This window comes from Emydura macquarii, unplaced genomic scaffold (assembly GCF_026122565.2).
Source record: "Emydura macquarii macquarii isolate MOO-44397 ecotype Brisbane River unplaced genomic scaffold, CSIRO-AGI_Emac_v2 contig_1043, whole genome shotgun sequence".
In the NCBI taxonomy this organism is placed as follows: domain Eukaryota; kingdom Metazoa; phylum Chordata; order Testudines; family Chelidae; genus Emydura; species Emydura macquarii.
In genome coordinates this window covers 17715509-17729647 of record NW_027131180.1, presented here as the reverse complement: position 1 = coordinate 17729647, position 14139 = coordinate 17715509, and positions in this window count along the sequence as shown.

Genomic DNA, 14139 nt, shown 5'->3' with positions numbered 1-14139 from the left:
TTTACTTAAGCAAGATTAAATATAGGATATTATTTAGCATGTTGCCTCATTTTATAAAATTGCATCCTCAGGTGCAACATGTTTCTGTGAGGCATCATGGTAATGTGAGGTGTCTTGAGACACCTGCAGCTACTGGGGACATTGGAAGTATTGGCTCCCAGGGTAAAACTAGTGAGGTCAAGAAGTTCTGGGTAGAAAGTCCTTGACAGAGACCCTGCAGAAGAAATCAGAATGAGCCCAAATCTGACCATGTTCAGAACATGTTGCAAAACTCTTCATTTTGCAAAAGCCTTCCTTCATTAGAAGAAACTAAGCAACATATGAAAATGTATAAATAAAAAGCAGATGAACCTAAGGGTGGCTAAGAGCTCACTCCATTACAGATTAATATTAATGTAAATCTCAGTATTGTATTTTGATACTTAGATGCTATAGTGAGGGGTGCATTAGAATTACCATTGATAATCATTTGCCTTTTTTAATCTACCTTTCTTATCAGCTGCCAGGTTTTCCCCTTCCTATTATGAAAGTGCAGTGCACCAAAATGTTTAATAGCATGCCTTCCAGGAGCCAGTTCCCAGGATTTAGCATCAAGATCTGGGTTGTAGAACTGAAAAGATTTCCATGGTACTCCTTGCTCAGGTTGCTGGGGGTAGAGAGAGGGTGGCTTCTTGCTGAGGCTGCCCCCAAATTGAGTTAGGTTGCCCCTAACCAAATACAGTTAATCCTACCTCCAAGCCTCTGCTGCCCAGCTGGACCCAGAAGGGCCACAGCTCCTTGTCCCCATGGCCTTCTGCCCTCTTGTCTCTTACCTGCCAGGAGCAAAGCTGCCTAAGAGGAGCTGCTATTAATTTCTTGGTAGGGGAAGAGGAAAGAAGTTGCTAGGTCAACATATTTTTCACAGGAGTGGAGGAGAAAGCAGAAAGAACAAATCAAGGCCTATTCTGTCTCCCCATTCCCCTCATTCTTCTATATCAGTGCAGCAGCTGGCTTGCTCGCTTTCTCTTCCCCACCTAAAAAATACTGCTGGGTCCTCCTCAGAGAACTCTCCGCTCTGCAGTGGGCAGGGGACAGAGGAGGAACAGGGAGCCCAAAGTTTTAGAGAAACGACTCCTCCTTTTACCACCCTCGTGGTTCCTAACCACTGCTGATTAACCAGCTACTGCTGCTGCTCCAGAATACTGCTAGAGCATGCCATGGAGCCCCAGTGATCTCTAAAGAGGAACACCACTGCATAATGGCGTACAGTTGAGAACTCTGCCTCCAGAGGCTGCAAGGAAGGGACTCATGCCTTTATCGGAGAAGAAAAATTGAGGGGTAAGTTCAACGTTTCCCCTTTAGAAAAATGTTAGCAGAATCAGCTGAGCGGTTTTTCAGTTTTGAGTACTAGGAAAACACACTTTAAGCTATCTAGTCTTAGCAGACAGCTATAATGAGCGGAAAAATGACAAGCTAGAAACTGCAAAGTTAGCTTATTTGTATGTGGGGACTTAAACCCAGTCCTGAATAGAGAATGTAAATATTTGCTTAAGAGCTTTTCTGAATCAGGGCCTTAGGAACAGCTCTCAGAGGTGCTGTGGCCAGTAGCCTGCAATGTTTATAAATTCTGCAGAAGAGACAGTTGCTAAGCCAAGGAGCTTTTAGCATGAGCTCATGGCCAAAGAGCTTACAAACTCCACTGGTGAAGCCAGAAACCCTCAGTTTTCTTTTTGCCCCATGCAAATACCAGAGCAATGAAATTAAAAAGAAAATAAAAATTAATGTTAAGGCTCAAAAATATTCAAGCACTCAGGTGCCATTAGGAAATTCCTGAAGTTAAGGATGCTCCACCAAATTTAACTCAGCTACTTTGTACAGATGTACGTTTTTATTCTTGTTTTCCTTTTTAAATGTTAATTTCAATATGCTGTTGTTTATAAAAATGTATTTATATAAAAAAAGATGCAGATCATAGTCAAGTTAAAGATGTAGGAGTAGCCTTTATCTTTTCATTTGTCCTGGCTTTTCATTAGTGCTATTTTTTTCAAGTATATATAATCCCTTTATCAAGGGTCTCAAGCCTTGGTAGAGCAATTGCGAAGGGAGTGGCCCATTCATGCAAGTTGCAGCTGTCTCTTTTATGATTAATAACGAAGTCTCTCACTGATAGTTATGAACATGTCAGTTCTCAGCAGGAAATGATAGGCTATCTTCCTGGCCTGCTGCTCCTCCATAAAGTGAAGAATGAAGGCTACACCACCTCATTAATATGAAACTATTTCCCAGCAGAAGCTTTTCCTACAGTCCCTTATAGAGTCACTTCCAAGACCTGCCAACCTTCTTGTCTCCTGCTCTGAACACCAGCATCAAGATCCCACCATCTCTTGCCCAGCTACTACCCTTCACACTTCAAGTCTGGGAAAGGCATGAAGCCTTAAGAGCAGATTTTTTTTCTGAGTTGGGAGGCTCTCCTGGAGCAGTCACTAGAAGACACTGCCGGAATAGGCATTGTAGGGGGCCAGACGTATACTTTATTCTTGGCAAAGAATCTGAGAGTGCAGCACATTGCACCCCAGTGGTGGCTGCAGCTGCCTCCCTATGCTAGTCTCACAGAAAAAAATGCACCAGAGCTCAGCTTTGCCAGCACCAAGTCATGCCCATCTAACATTGGGGAAAGCCAACCTTTCCCCTTCCATTTCCCTCCTCTCTCCTTCAGCAATTATAACTTCCTCTCCCAATTCTTAATCTTGTCCTCCCCTGTTTTCCTCTCTTATCCCTTTCCCCTACCTTTTTCAATCACATTTTCCCTCTTTACAGTCTCCCTCCTTTCTCTCCACCTCTTTTTCTATCACCCTTTTCCACCCACTCATTTCCCTCTTCTCATCTCCTCCATCACTCTCTTCTTACCTCTGTTGTCTTCTGCTCCGCTCAAGTTAAGTTTCAATTCTTTGGTCTGAAACACAGAAACTGAAACTGACATTGTGATGTAGGCAAAGAGAAACTCCCACGCATGAATGACCAAATGTGCATGAGCCTCAGCGAAGTTTGCATCCATGAAATTTTGAGAGGATTAAAAGGGAGGAATGGGTAAGATTATCATCTGCAAATTAAATGAGATCAAATTGCTGTTAAATGGAGCTACCCAACAGCAGAAAAAGAGAACATGTGAGGAGTTTGTCATTAAATTTCAACACATCCTTTTTTCCTCATTTTTGTTCCTATTATGCAGCTATGCCAGTTACTACATAAAGTTGATGCTGAGTTTCCATGATGTCTGAGTTTGCCCCCCGCCCCCCCCCCCAATAATAATAATAATAATAATAATACTGAAAAGAGAGAGACACGAAAAGCCAGCTTAGCCTCAAAATTGATGACAGGTTAAGTTTCGGTCTGCCATAGGATTCTCCTGGAAAATGTAAAGTGATGTGGACATGGGCTTGCTGGTTTATAATACCATAACAATAGAGGGGTTTTTCACAGTTTCTAAAGTTTAATATTTTTTGCCACTTTATAGAAAAAAAAGCAGTGGAGAAATAAAATTGTCACTGGATTCCCCTGCTTGATATCTGGTGCACAGTACCAAACTATAGTTCTATGAAGCTAATCATCTACATTACTGCTAATTATTTGTATTACAGTGGCACCTAGAGGTCCCAAAAGGTATTTGGGCCAGGCACTGTGCAAACACATCACGAGAGACAGACAGTTCTTGCTCCAGAGCTTACAATCGAACTGGAGAAGACAGCAAAGGTGTTTGTGGGGAGGGCGGAGGAACTGGAAGATACCAAGCACAAAGAGGTTAAATGACTTACCTATGGTCACACAGCAGCTCATTGGCAGAGCTGTGAATAGAGCCTAGGTCTTTTGCGTCCCATTCTCATTTCTTAGCTATTGGGTCATGCAGTGTGGAAGGATTATAGAATCATAGGACTGGAAGGGACCTCGAGAGTTTTTCTAGTCCAGTTCTCTACACGCCAGGCAGGACTAAGCATTATCTAGACCATTCCTGACAGGTGTTTGTGTAACCCACTCTTAAAAATCTCCCATGATGGAGATTCCACAACCTCCCCAGGCAATTTATTCCAGTGCTTAACTATCCTGACAATTAGGAAGTTTTTCCTAATTTCCAATGTAAACCACCCTTGCTGCAATTTAAGCCATTGCCTCTTGTCCTATCCTCAGAGATTAACGAAAACAATTTTTCTGCTTCCTCCCTGTAACAAGGTTTTATGTTCTTGAAAATTGTTGCCCCCTCAGTCTTCTCTTCTCCAGACTAAACAAACCCAATTTTTTTTTAATTTTCCCTCTTAGGTCATGTTTTCTAGACCTTTAATCATTTTTATTGCTCTTCTCTGGATTTTCTTCAATTTGTCCACATCTTTCCTGAAATGTGGCACCCAGAACTGGATACAATACTTCAGCTGAGGTCTTATCAGTGCAGATTAGAGTGGAAGAATTACTTCTCATGTCTTGCTTACAATACTCCTGCTAATACATCCCAGAATGATGTTTGCATTTTTGCAACAGTATTTACACTGTTGACTCATATTTAGCTTGTGATGCACTATGACCCCCAGATCCCTTTCTGCAGAACTCCTTCCTAAGCAGAAATTTCCCATTTTGTATGTACACAACTGATTGTTCCTTCCTAAGTGAAGTACTTTGCATTTGTGCTTGTTGAATTTCATCCTATTTATTTCAGACCATTTCTCCAGTTTGTCCAGATCATTTTGAATTTTAATCCTATCCTACAAACCACGTGCAACTCCTCCAGCTTGGTATCGTCCACAGACTTTATGAGTGTACTCTCTATGCCATTATCTAAATAATTGATGGAAATATTGAACAGAATCAAGCCCAGAACTGATCCCTGTGGGACCCCACTTGATAGGGCCTTCCAGCTTGACTGTGAACCTCTGATGACCACTCTCTGGAAACAGTTTTCCAACCAGGTATGCAACTACCTAATAGTAGCTCCATCTAGGCCTTGCTCTACACTTACCTGGAGATTTGGCGGCAATCGACGGGAGTTACGCAAACTACACAGAGTAGCTTGCGTAACTCACGTCGACTGCTCTGCTTCCCTTCTGCACGCTGTCTACACTGCGCTGTGCTGACGGGAACAGTTATGCTACTTGAGGGGGTGGTTTACCAGCGTCGACTTTCTGATCGATTGAGCGGATCTACATTGACCGCTCAATCGATCCAGAAACATCGATCTGGCGGCAGCGAATTTGCCGCCGTCAGTATAGACATGGCCTAGGTTGTATTTCCCTAATTTCTTTACAAGAAGGTCACATGAGACAGTATCAAAAGCCTTCCTGAATTCAAGAAATACCACATCTACTGCTTCCCCCCTAATCCACAAGGCTTATAACCCTGTCAAAGAAAGCTATTAGGTTGGTTTGACAGATTTGTTCTTGACAAATCCATGCTGCCTGTTACTTATCACCTTATTATCTTCTATGTATTTGCAAATTGATTGCTTCATTATTGGCTCCATTATTTTTCCAGGTACTGAAGTTAAGATAACTGGTCTGTAATTCCCCGGGTTATTCTTATTCCCCTTTTTATAGATTGGCACAATATCTGCTCTTTTTCAGTCATCTGGAATCGCGCCTGTCTTCCATGACTTTTTGAAGATAAACGCTAATGGCTCAGATATCTCCTCAGTCAGCTCCTTCAGTATTCTAGGGTGTATTTCTATCAGGCCTTGATGCTTTGATTCCCCCTCTCTGGAATGCTTAGGAGAGTTTGTCAGGCACAGTAGGAACAATACACTTCCTTTTAACAAAAAATGAGTTTTGTCCTTTTCACTGCAGAGATAGAGCCGGAAGTGTAACTTGATCCCAAGAAACTCTGTCACTGGAGAAACAATTCTTTTTTCCTAGTGACTAGTGAACAGAGGACTGAATCCTCCCCATTGGAGGAGAGAGAGGAGCAGTGTGTGGCAGGGAGAATGAGATCAAATGCAGGCAGCAGGGAAGATTGCAATCATAGGGGAGTTTGGGGGAGCATCTATGGCTCCCTTCATAAGCTCTTCTGTCTCCAAGGGACATCATCAGCCTCCCTGCTACCTTCCTGTTGTGGTGATGAATCACCTCAGGTTTGTCAGAGCGGGAGCCCCTGTTGGTGATCTATGGGAGGCTCACGGGACAAGGCTGGGGCCACAGGAATAGAACTGGTGTCTCAATGCCTCAGACAGCTTCAGCTCCATGTCTCCTCCTCTGCTGATGGGGAGTCAAGAGGGCTACCTGGAGAACATTGCTAAGAGTTCCTGGATGAGGGGGGCATGGATGGCTGTTGTCTTCCTGCACACTGTGGGGGAGGGGGTGACTGTGGGAGAGTGGGGATACATATGGGTGGGGGATAATTGCACACACAGCAGGGGGCAGGAATGTCCCATAAATGCTGTCCCATATTTATGACCCTCATTCGCGGGAGGGTTCATCTCTCCCTGGAGTCCCACAGTACCTGAGCTTCTCACTTCTTTTGGTGAGGATTGTAAGAAATGAAATTTTTAAGTTAGCCTAAGTGACTCCATTTTGTCTAGCTGTCTGCAAGTAACCTCAGGATTGCAAAAGGCCCCTGTTATCAGCTAAAGCAGAACATCCCTGCAAGATCCGAATAGTTCCAGTTAGCAGGCAAAGTAATACTTCAGCAAAAACATAGAACAAAAAACTAGTGCAGGGACCAATCCCCTTTACCAAATAGCCTTATCTTCTTCTGCAGCCTTGTATGGTTGCCAAGTATGCCTGTGTAAGTTAAGCTACTGCGCATATGTGTTTGCTGTTTTTATGCTTCTATAAATATGTAGTAAGGCTTGTCTTCGGGGTCTTTTGTTCACTGGCCACTTTTGGCTATGTGACTGACCTTCTGCAGAATAAAACTTTCTAAGACTGTCTGAATTCCTGTGTGGGTTTCTTATCTATGCAGGGCAACGAACTACTTGGAATCTTTTTCCAACAGGATCTACCATGGATGAAGCCAGGGCTATTTGTCATGGGGGGAAATGGGTCAGCAGCTGAACTCTTCTCCCTCTCCACTGTGTGAGCGGCACCTCAGAATATCCTTGAGGACAGAGCCCACCTCTGCACCTCATGGGCTTCCTGATACAGGAAGCAGAATGGGCTTCCTCTCCGTGTGATGACCTAAGCCCTATTGGCAAAGGTGCTGGAACTTCCCCTCCACACACACACCCCCACACCGGCCACACTTCTACAAGGCCAAAGTGGTGGAGGCAGAGATAACCTGGGCCTGCTGATAGTGGTGGTGGGGGGGGGCACAATTTAAAGGTTTGCCCCCCCCCCCCCCCCCGAAGGCCGGCCCCCGCGTATCCTCAGTCTCCCCACCTTGCAGCTCTGAGGGGGCCCAGTGGCCCCATGACAGAAATTGGGGGGGTGGGAGGGCACATTATCCCTTGAAAGCTCTGTAGCCTAGCACAAGGCATAGTTTCTCAACCTGTGGTACGCGTACCCCTGGGGGTACGCTAAACACAGGAAGCGGGTACCCGGGGAAAAACAAAGTACAGGGGAGACAGACAGCAGCTGCCGACTTCTGGGGAAGCCAGGCGGCAGCAGCCCGCTTCCCACCTGGTCCCAGCTCCCAGATGGGAGGCGTGTAGCAGCCCCTGGCTTCTGGGGAAGGTGGGCGGCAGCCCCCTGCTTCCCGCCAGGTCCCAGCTCCAAGATAGGAGCCCGGTGGCAGATTCCTGCATCTCGTGAGCTGGCCTAGCAGCTGGTTGGCAGCCATCCACACCCCGACTCCGAGCTGAGGGACAGCCTCCAGTGCCCCGGCTTGAAGATGGGCAGCAGCCGCCTGCCCACGTCCCTGGGTCCCAGCCGGCGCAGAAGCCTCCACTGCCCCAGCTCAGATTGGGTGGCAGTTGCCCACCTCCCGGGCTGGCAGCCAGACGGCAGCCACCTGCAACTTGCCCAGGTGGCAGCTCCCTGCCTGGCTCAAAGCCCAGTGCCCAAAAAACTTGTGACAATTATGACAGCCCTGGGTTTTACCAGTTACCCTCTTTTCCTGTCTCTCTCTCTCTCTCTCACACCTTCCTCCTCTCAAATCTATGGCATAAAATTTGGCGCGGCACTTTATATTCCCCAGCATTGGCATGCCACTCAAAACCTCCTAGCTTTGGCCAACATCACCTCTAGCCTAGGTACATACTTGAGTTGCGCCCCCCTGGTGTGAAGGTGGTAACCCTGCCCACAGTAGATCTGACATCTCATCTCATGGCCTTGTATACTCAGCCCTTCTTCCAACATATGGCTCACATTAGTCTGTAAATATAAAATCCTGTGGAAAATTCAGTCTTGGGATACTTATTAAAATTTTCAGAAGTTAGGGGATACTTGCTAGTTAAAAGATGAGAAACATTGGCATAAGACATAGGAGACACGGATGACACATTGCATAGTAAAGCTAATGTACAGCGATGCTAAGGATGCTTTTGCTCTTTCAAGTTAGTTTCATTTCCCCTGATTACTGCCTGCGTCTGTGGGTGGAGTTAGTGACAACAGCATCAAAGAAAGAAAATCCATGCATTGCATTGTAAAATCATTTCACAGTGATGCCACCAATGGGATGCTTTTGAGTTAGTTTCAATTCTCCTGTTTTCTGTCAGATATGGGAGGAGCTAGTGACAAGAAAAAGAACAAAGACGTTCTGTATTAGATATTTCTTCATGGACCAAGCCCTAGGGAGGTATGAATTTTTCTCTTTCTCCTCTTTTCAGTGACCAGTTGAAAAGTTTGTGGGTATCTTTAATTCATCTCTCGTCATAGCTAAATATGGGTCAGCTGGCAGACACTGCATGGAAATCTGAAAGAAGACAGAGGAATAAATGAGTGACTGGGCACAGGCTTTCTCCGAGTAAAATTGTCAGCACGAGGATACACACTAAATCCAGGGAATGTTTCCTCTTTGTGAGGATGTGCTTGGTACCCCAAGTTTTAAATTGCTGAAGCGTGCTGCATCTTTAGCGGAGTGGATGTGTGTGAGAGAGCGACAGCCTGGCTAACGGACTAATTGTTTTCAGTGCTTTGAGCCCTGTGTCTGGTCAGCCTTTCCTTTCCTGGGAGAGGCTGTGTGAAGTTAAAGTAAAACCATTGACAGAGTTTGAATATTTAATTGGGGGGATGGGGCAAGCGGTAGGGAGGTTAGGGCGTCCCATGGGGGAAGCATGAATGCCCCCGGTCGTGGGCAGCGCACCGCAGGTGGGGGTGTCCGCGGGCCCGTTTCCCATTCTCTCTCACTGCCCTGTGGGGTCAGTGGGTGCGGATGTGGTGGCAGGGGCGTACCGAGGGGGCCCTGCCATTGTGTGATGGCCTGGCCGGGTGCCAGCCAGGCCATCGGAGGAGGAGCTGCCTCCCCAGATAACATCCCCAGCGGCCATGCCAACCTGGCCCCTCCGCCTCCAGCCTTGTGCTGGGCTGGACGAGGGAACCGCGGGCCGGGCCGGCACGCGGGGATATCAGCGGGGCAGCAACTCCTCCTCTGAGGAGGGCCCGGCCGGCACCTGGGGGCATGGCACCCTCCCTGTTGTGTTGCTGGGAGGTGAAACAGTGACCTGTCAGCCCAATGATGGGCTCTCCTGTCACTTTAAGGGTCCTGGGCTGGGACCTGGTTGAGCAAGGTGGGCCAGGGATTTCTATCAGCCAAGACTCCTCCACCAGTTCAGTGTTACTTTCCTTGTTTCTCAGATGGTGGTGATGCCGTAGGCAGAGAGGAAGGGGGGAATATTTTGGGGCATCTGTTCCCCATTCTTACAGTTCCTTTTTTCCTTGGCCATGTCTATATTGACAGCAGCAAATTCGCCACCGTCAGATCGATCTTTCCGGATCAATTGAGCGGTCAGTGTAGACCCGCTCAATCGATCAGGAAGTCGATTGAATAAAACCTCTCCGTCAAGTAGCGTAGCACTGCGTCGACGGGAACACTGTTCCCCTTGGTGCAGCGCAGTGTAGACAGTGCGTAGAAGGGAAGCACAGCAGTGAACGTGAGTTACGCAAGCTACTCTGCATGATTTGCGTAACTCCTGTCGACTGCCGCCGAATCACCAGGTGAGTGTGGACCAGAGCTTTGAAAATCATCTCCAGCTGAGGTACAGGAGACAGGAAGTCTGTGGGAACAGGAATCTCCACCTGTTTCTTTGCCAAGATGTAGATTTCTCATTCACACCCTTTTTCCTGCCAAAGAATGGCCATTTAACCAGATAATACTTCATTTGATTTTGCTGACACCTGGCTGAGGCATCATTTTGCCTTTTGTCTTTGAGGAACTGATGTGTGGCTATTTTTGCAGTTTTGGAACAAGTCTCAGTAATGTCATACAGTAGAATCTCATAACTTTACATACAATGTTGCCACACACATTTTATCAGTTCAGTAATGATCAGTAAATTGAGTTTTCAAATGATGCCTCACAAGGCATACTTTGTACAAAATGTATCATAGTCTTGTAAAAAGGGTGAACCTAGGGCTTCATACTGTCACAACAGTGAAGCAACAGGAAGAAACAATCTGGAGGCTGAAGAGACAATGGACTTGGGGGGGAGTAGGTTTGAATTTGTGTGTTTGGGGAGATTGAGATTGTTGTGGAAATTGATTTTTATATATGGGGGGGAAGGCGGGAGAGTATTAAGACTGATTTTTGAACGGACTGGAAATTGACCTTGGGTGTGGATTCATTTTGCTTTGGGTTGTTGTCCATATCATAGCCTTACTACAGCAGTGGTGCCAACTCTCATGATTTTATCATGAGTCTCCATGATATTTGTTGTTTTTCTGAAAGCCCCACCCAGCTCCTGGAGTCAGGAACCTCAAATTCATTTTAAAGTTGGTTTCTGGTCCTCATTATTGCGGAGAAAACCTTGTATGCATGAAATGTAGGCCCAACATTTATTATTTTTTAAAATTTCAAGATTTTTTAAGCCAAGTTTGTGATGGGGGTGAGGGAGGGGTCTGCTTCGTTATTTTTAATTCTAGGGGGTTGACAAGACTGAGAGGCATTATATACTACTGTAAAGTTTTGGATCCCTACACTAAACTCAGCCCCCTTGCATTAAAAAAAATCAATAACTGCAACCTTTTAGAAATACAGGTTGCATTAACCATATATGAATACAACATCTGAGAGTAAATGCAACACTGATCCTGGAAACACAAATCCCTTTTCCCTTAAAAGATCTGTAGCCTGACATAAGGCATAGGAGAGAAGAATGATGCATGTCATTGTGAAATTAGTTTACAATTATACTAAGGATATTCTTTCAAGTTAGTTTCATTTCTCCTGTTTTCTGTCTGGTATTGTGGGTGGAGCTGCTGATAAGAGAAAGTATAAAGATATTCTGGATTAGATCATTGTTTCCTCTTGGGCCAAGCACCAGGAAGGTAGGAATTTTTCTCTCTCTCCTCTTTTCAGTTACTATTTAAAATTTTGTGGGTATCTTTAATCTGTTTCTTTTCATAGCTAAAGGTGGGGAGGCTGGCAGACACTGTAAGGCAGTGGTTCTTAACCAGAGGTAACTCGGGATATGCAGAGGTCTTCCAGGGGGTACATCAGCTCATCTAGATATTTGCCCTAATTTTACAGCAGGCTATATGGAATGCACTAGTGAAGTCAGGACAAACTAAAATTTCATACAAACCATGACTTGTTTATACTGCTCTATATACTATATCAGTGTTTCTCAATCTGGGGGTCACAATTTATTTTATAATTATATGATAAAATGAGAAAGTAAGCAATTTTTCAGCAATCATGTGCGGTGACACTTGTATTTTTATGTCTGATTTTGTAAGCCAGTAGTTTTAAGTGAGGCAAAATTTGGGGTACGCAAGACAAATCAATCTCCTGAAAGGGGTACAGTAGTCTGGAAAGGTTAAGAACCACTGCTGTAAGGAAATATGAAATAAGAGAGAGGAATAAATGAGTTACTAGGCACAGGCTTTCTCCCTGTAAAATTATCAGTATCTCTACTAGAGTAAGGATACAAAATAAACACAGGGATTGTCTCCTCTTTCTGAGGATGTGCTTGGGAGTCAGAGTTTTAAATTGTTGAACTGTGATGCATTTTTAGACATACATCTGTGTGTGTGCGCATGTGTGTGTGGAAAAGGCTAGGGTTGTTATGGGAATTCAGCCTAACAGCCTGGCTAACCCTCTAATTGTTTTCGTTGCTGTGAGCACTGTGTCTGGTCAGACTTTCATTTCCTGGGAGAGGCTATGCAGAGTTAACAACCAACAAAAAGGGTGGGGGTTAGACCCAATAGCTCTGAGGCAATAACAATATAGCAGGCAGACATCTGTGCCACTTTTCGGATGGACAAACACTGAATTAAAATTATGTTTGGGAAAAAAGGTATGTGAAAATGGCACCTTCTTACTAAACAGTCAGGTCCCTTGTGTATTCAGTGTCAATAACTGTTTGCTTTTGTGACTAAAGTAAGTTTTGGATATGTCTCTTAGCACTGAAACTCTCAAACAGTCATGGGAAAGTGAGCAGGATTCTAGTCAGGGTCACATATTAAAAGAATTAATTAATGCATAATTTTAAGTACTAACAACGAAATCAGTGGGTACTATTTAATGTGTATTTAGAAATTGATTAATGACACATTGGGAGATAAATACATAAAGTCAAAGGAAAAATTAATCCAGCATTATCTTGATTAATGGGGTAAGGTTGCTCTGGAGGGGAATAATATGTGTGACTTTACTATCTGCAGTCCTGTCAACAACAACAAAGATAAGGGGGTGGGGGAAGCGAGGGAGAAGAAGGAAAGAAGTGTGAATACATTTGAAAAAATATAATTTTTTCACAAAATTAGAAAAAAAACCCTCAACCAGCTCTATAGCTCTATGACTGATTTCTTAAAAATGCCAAATTAAAAAAAAAATTCCTCACTATTTTTTATTTATTTTTTTCATTTCCAAATGTCCATATTTCAACAGATTAACAGATATGTTGAGGCGCATCTTGGGACTGATTGCCAGTCTTGCTGCCTCAGGGCCAGGATTGAAGGCTTGCAAAGTGTTGATTTAAGGTGACTTTAAAAATAAAATTGGCCATGTATCAGTTTTTCTTTTTATGAAGTATAAAGAAACCCTAAATGGTTGGGCTATTTAAAAAAAAAAAAAAAGTCTTAGTTTTTCCTGCTGGTTTTATACATTAGAACAATAACTAATGCCTGGGTCTAGTCTTCCACCGTTTTGCTCAGGCTTACTTTAGAAGACCTAGAAGTCTGGATCAGCCATTAATTACAGGAATGAGGGTTATTATATTTCCACTAAAGAATTTTTCTTCTTACTATTTTTTCAAGCATTTGCAATAAGTAGATGTTTAATAAAAGAAACAACAACACCCCCCTCCATTTTTAAACAGAAAAGAAAAAAAATCACTGCCTCTCTTAATCAGTCTAATTTTCCTAGTAACTGTGAGACCATAAATCTCCTATTTCTCCAGCCATCTAGATATTCTTTCAGGAAAAGGAGAGTAGATAAGGCCTGAATTTTTACTCCATTAAAACTAAACAGGAAAAGAAAAAAAGAGAAAGTCCAGTTTTCCTTTTCACAGTATAATGTAGCAAAAAGCACACAACTCTTTTTTTGGTTCATACTTCTTTTACAGGCCACTTTTAAGCAAAGGGAGTGGCCCCAAGAAACAGAGCTCCCAGGACACCTGTAAAGAGCCAGCCACCAGTTGGCTGGATTTGTCCTGTTGAAAAATTAAATGTCATTTTTCTAAACCCACAGGCCCATGGAAGCTCTTCACAGAAAGAATGACGGGAGAGCACAAACTGCCATTTAGGCCCCATTCCTGTAGACACACATCCTAAACTCCTGACTCACACAAGTAAATTTAAATGTGGGTGTGAGTTTGCAGGATCTGGGCCTTAAATAGGACACTCATGGGGCAGAATCGTTCTGCTGATAAAAACCGATCTCCCGGATAGAGCTGCTCACAATTTTTTCCAATAAAACATTCTCGTGATGAAAAATGACTTTTCAACTATAAGGGGGAATGGGGGACATTTTTTTTAACTTTGGTCAAAACGGTCTGATTTTTTAATGAAAAAGGAACATGACTGAAAATGTTTTTTTGAGAACTGATCATTGTTAAAAGACGTTTTTGAGGGAAATTGGGAAAAAAGT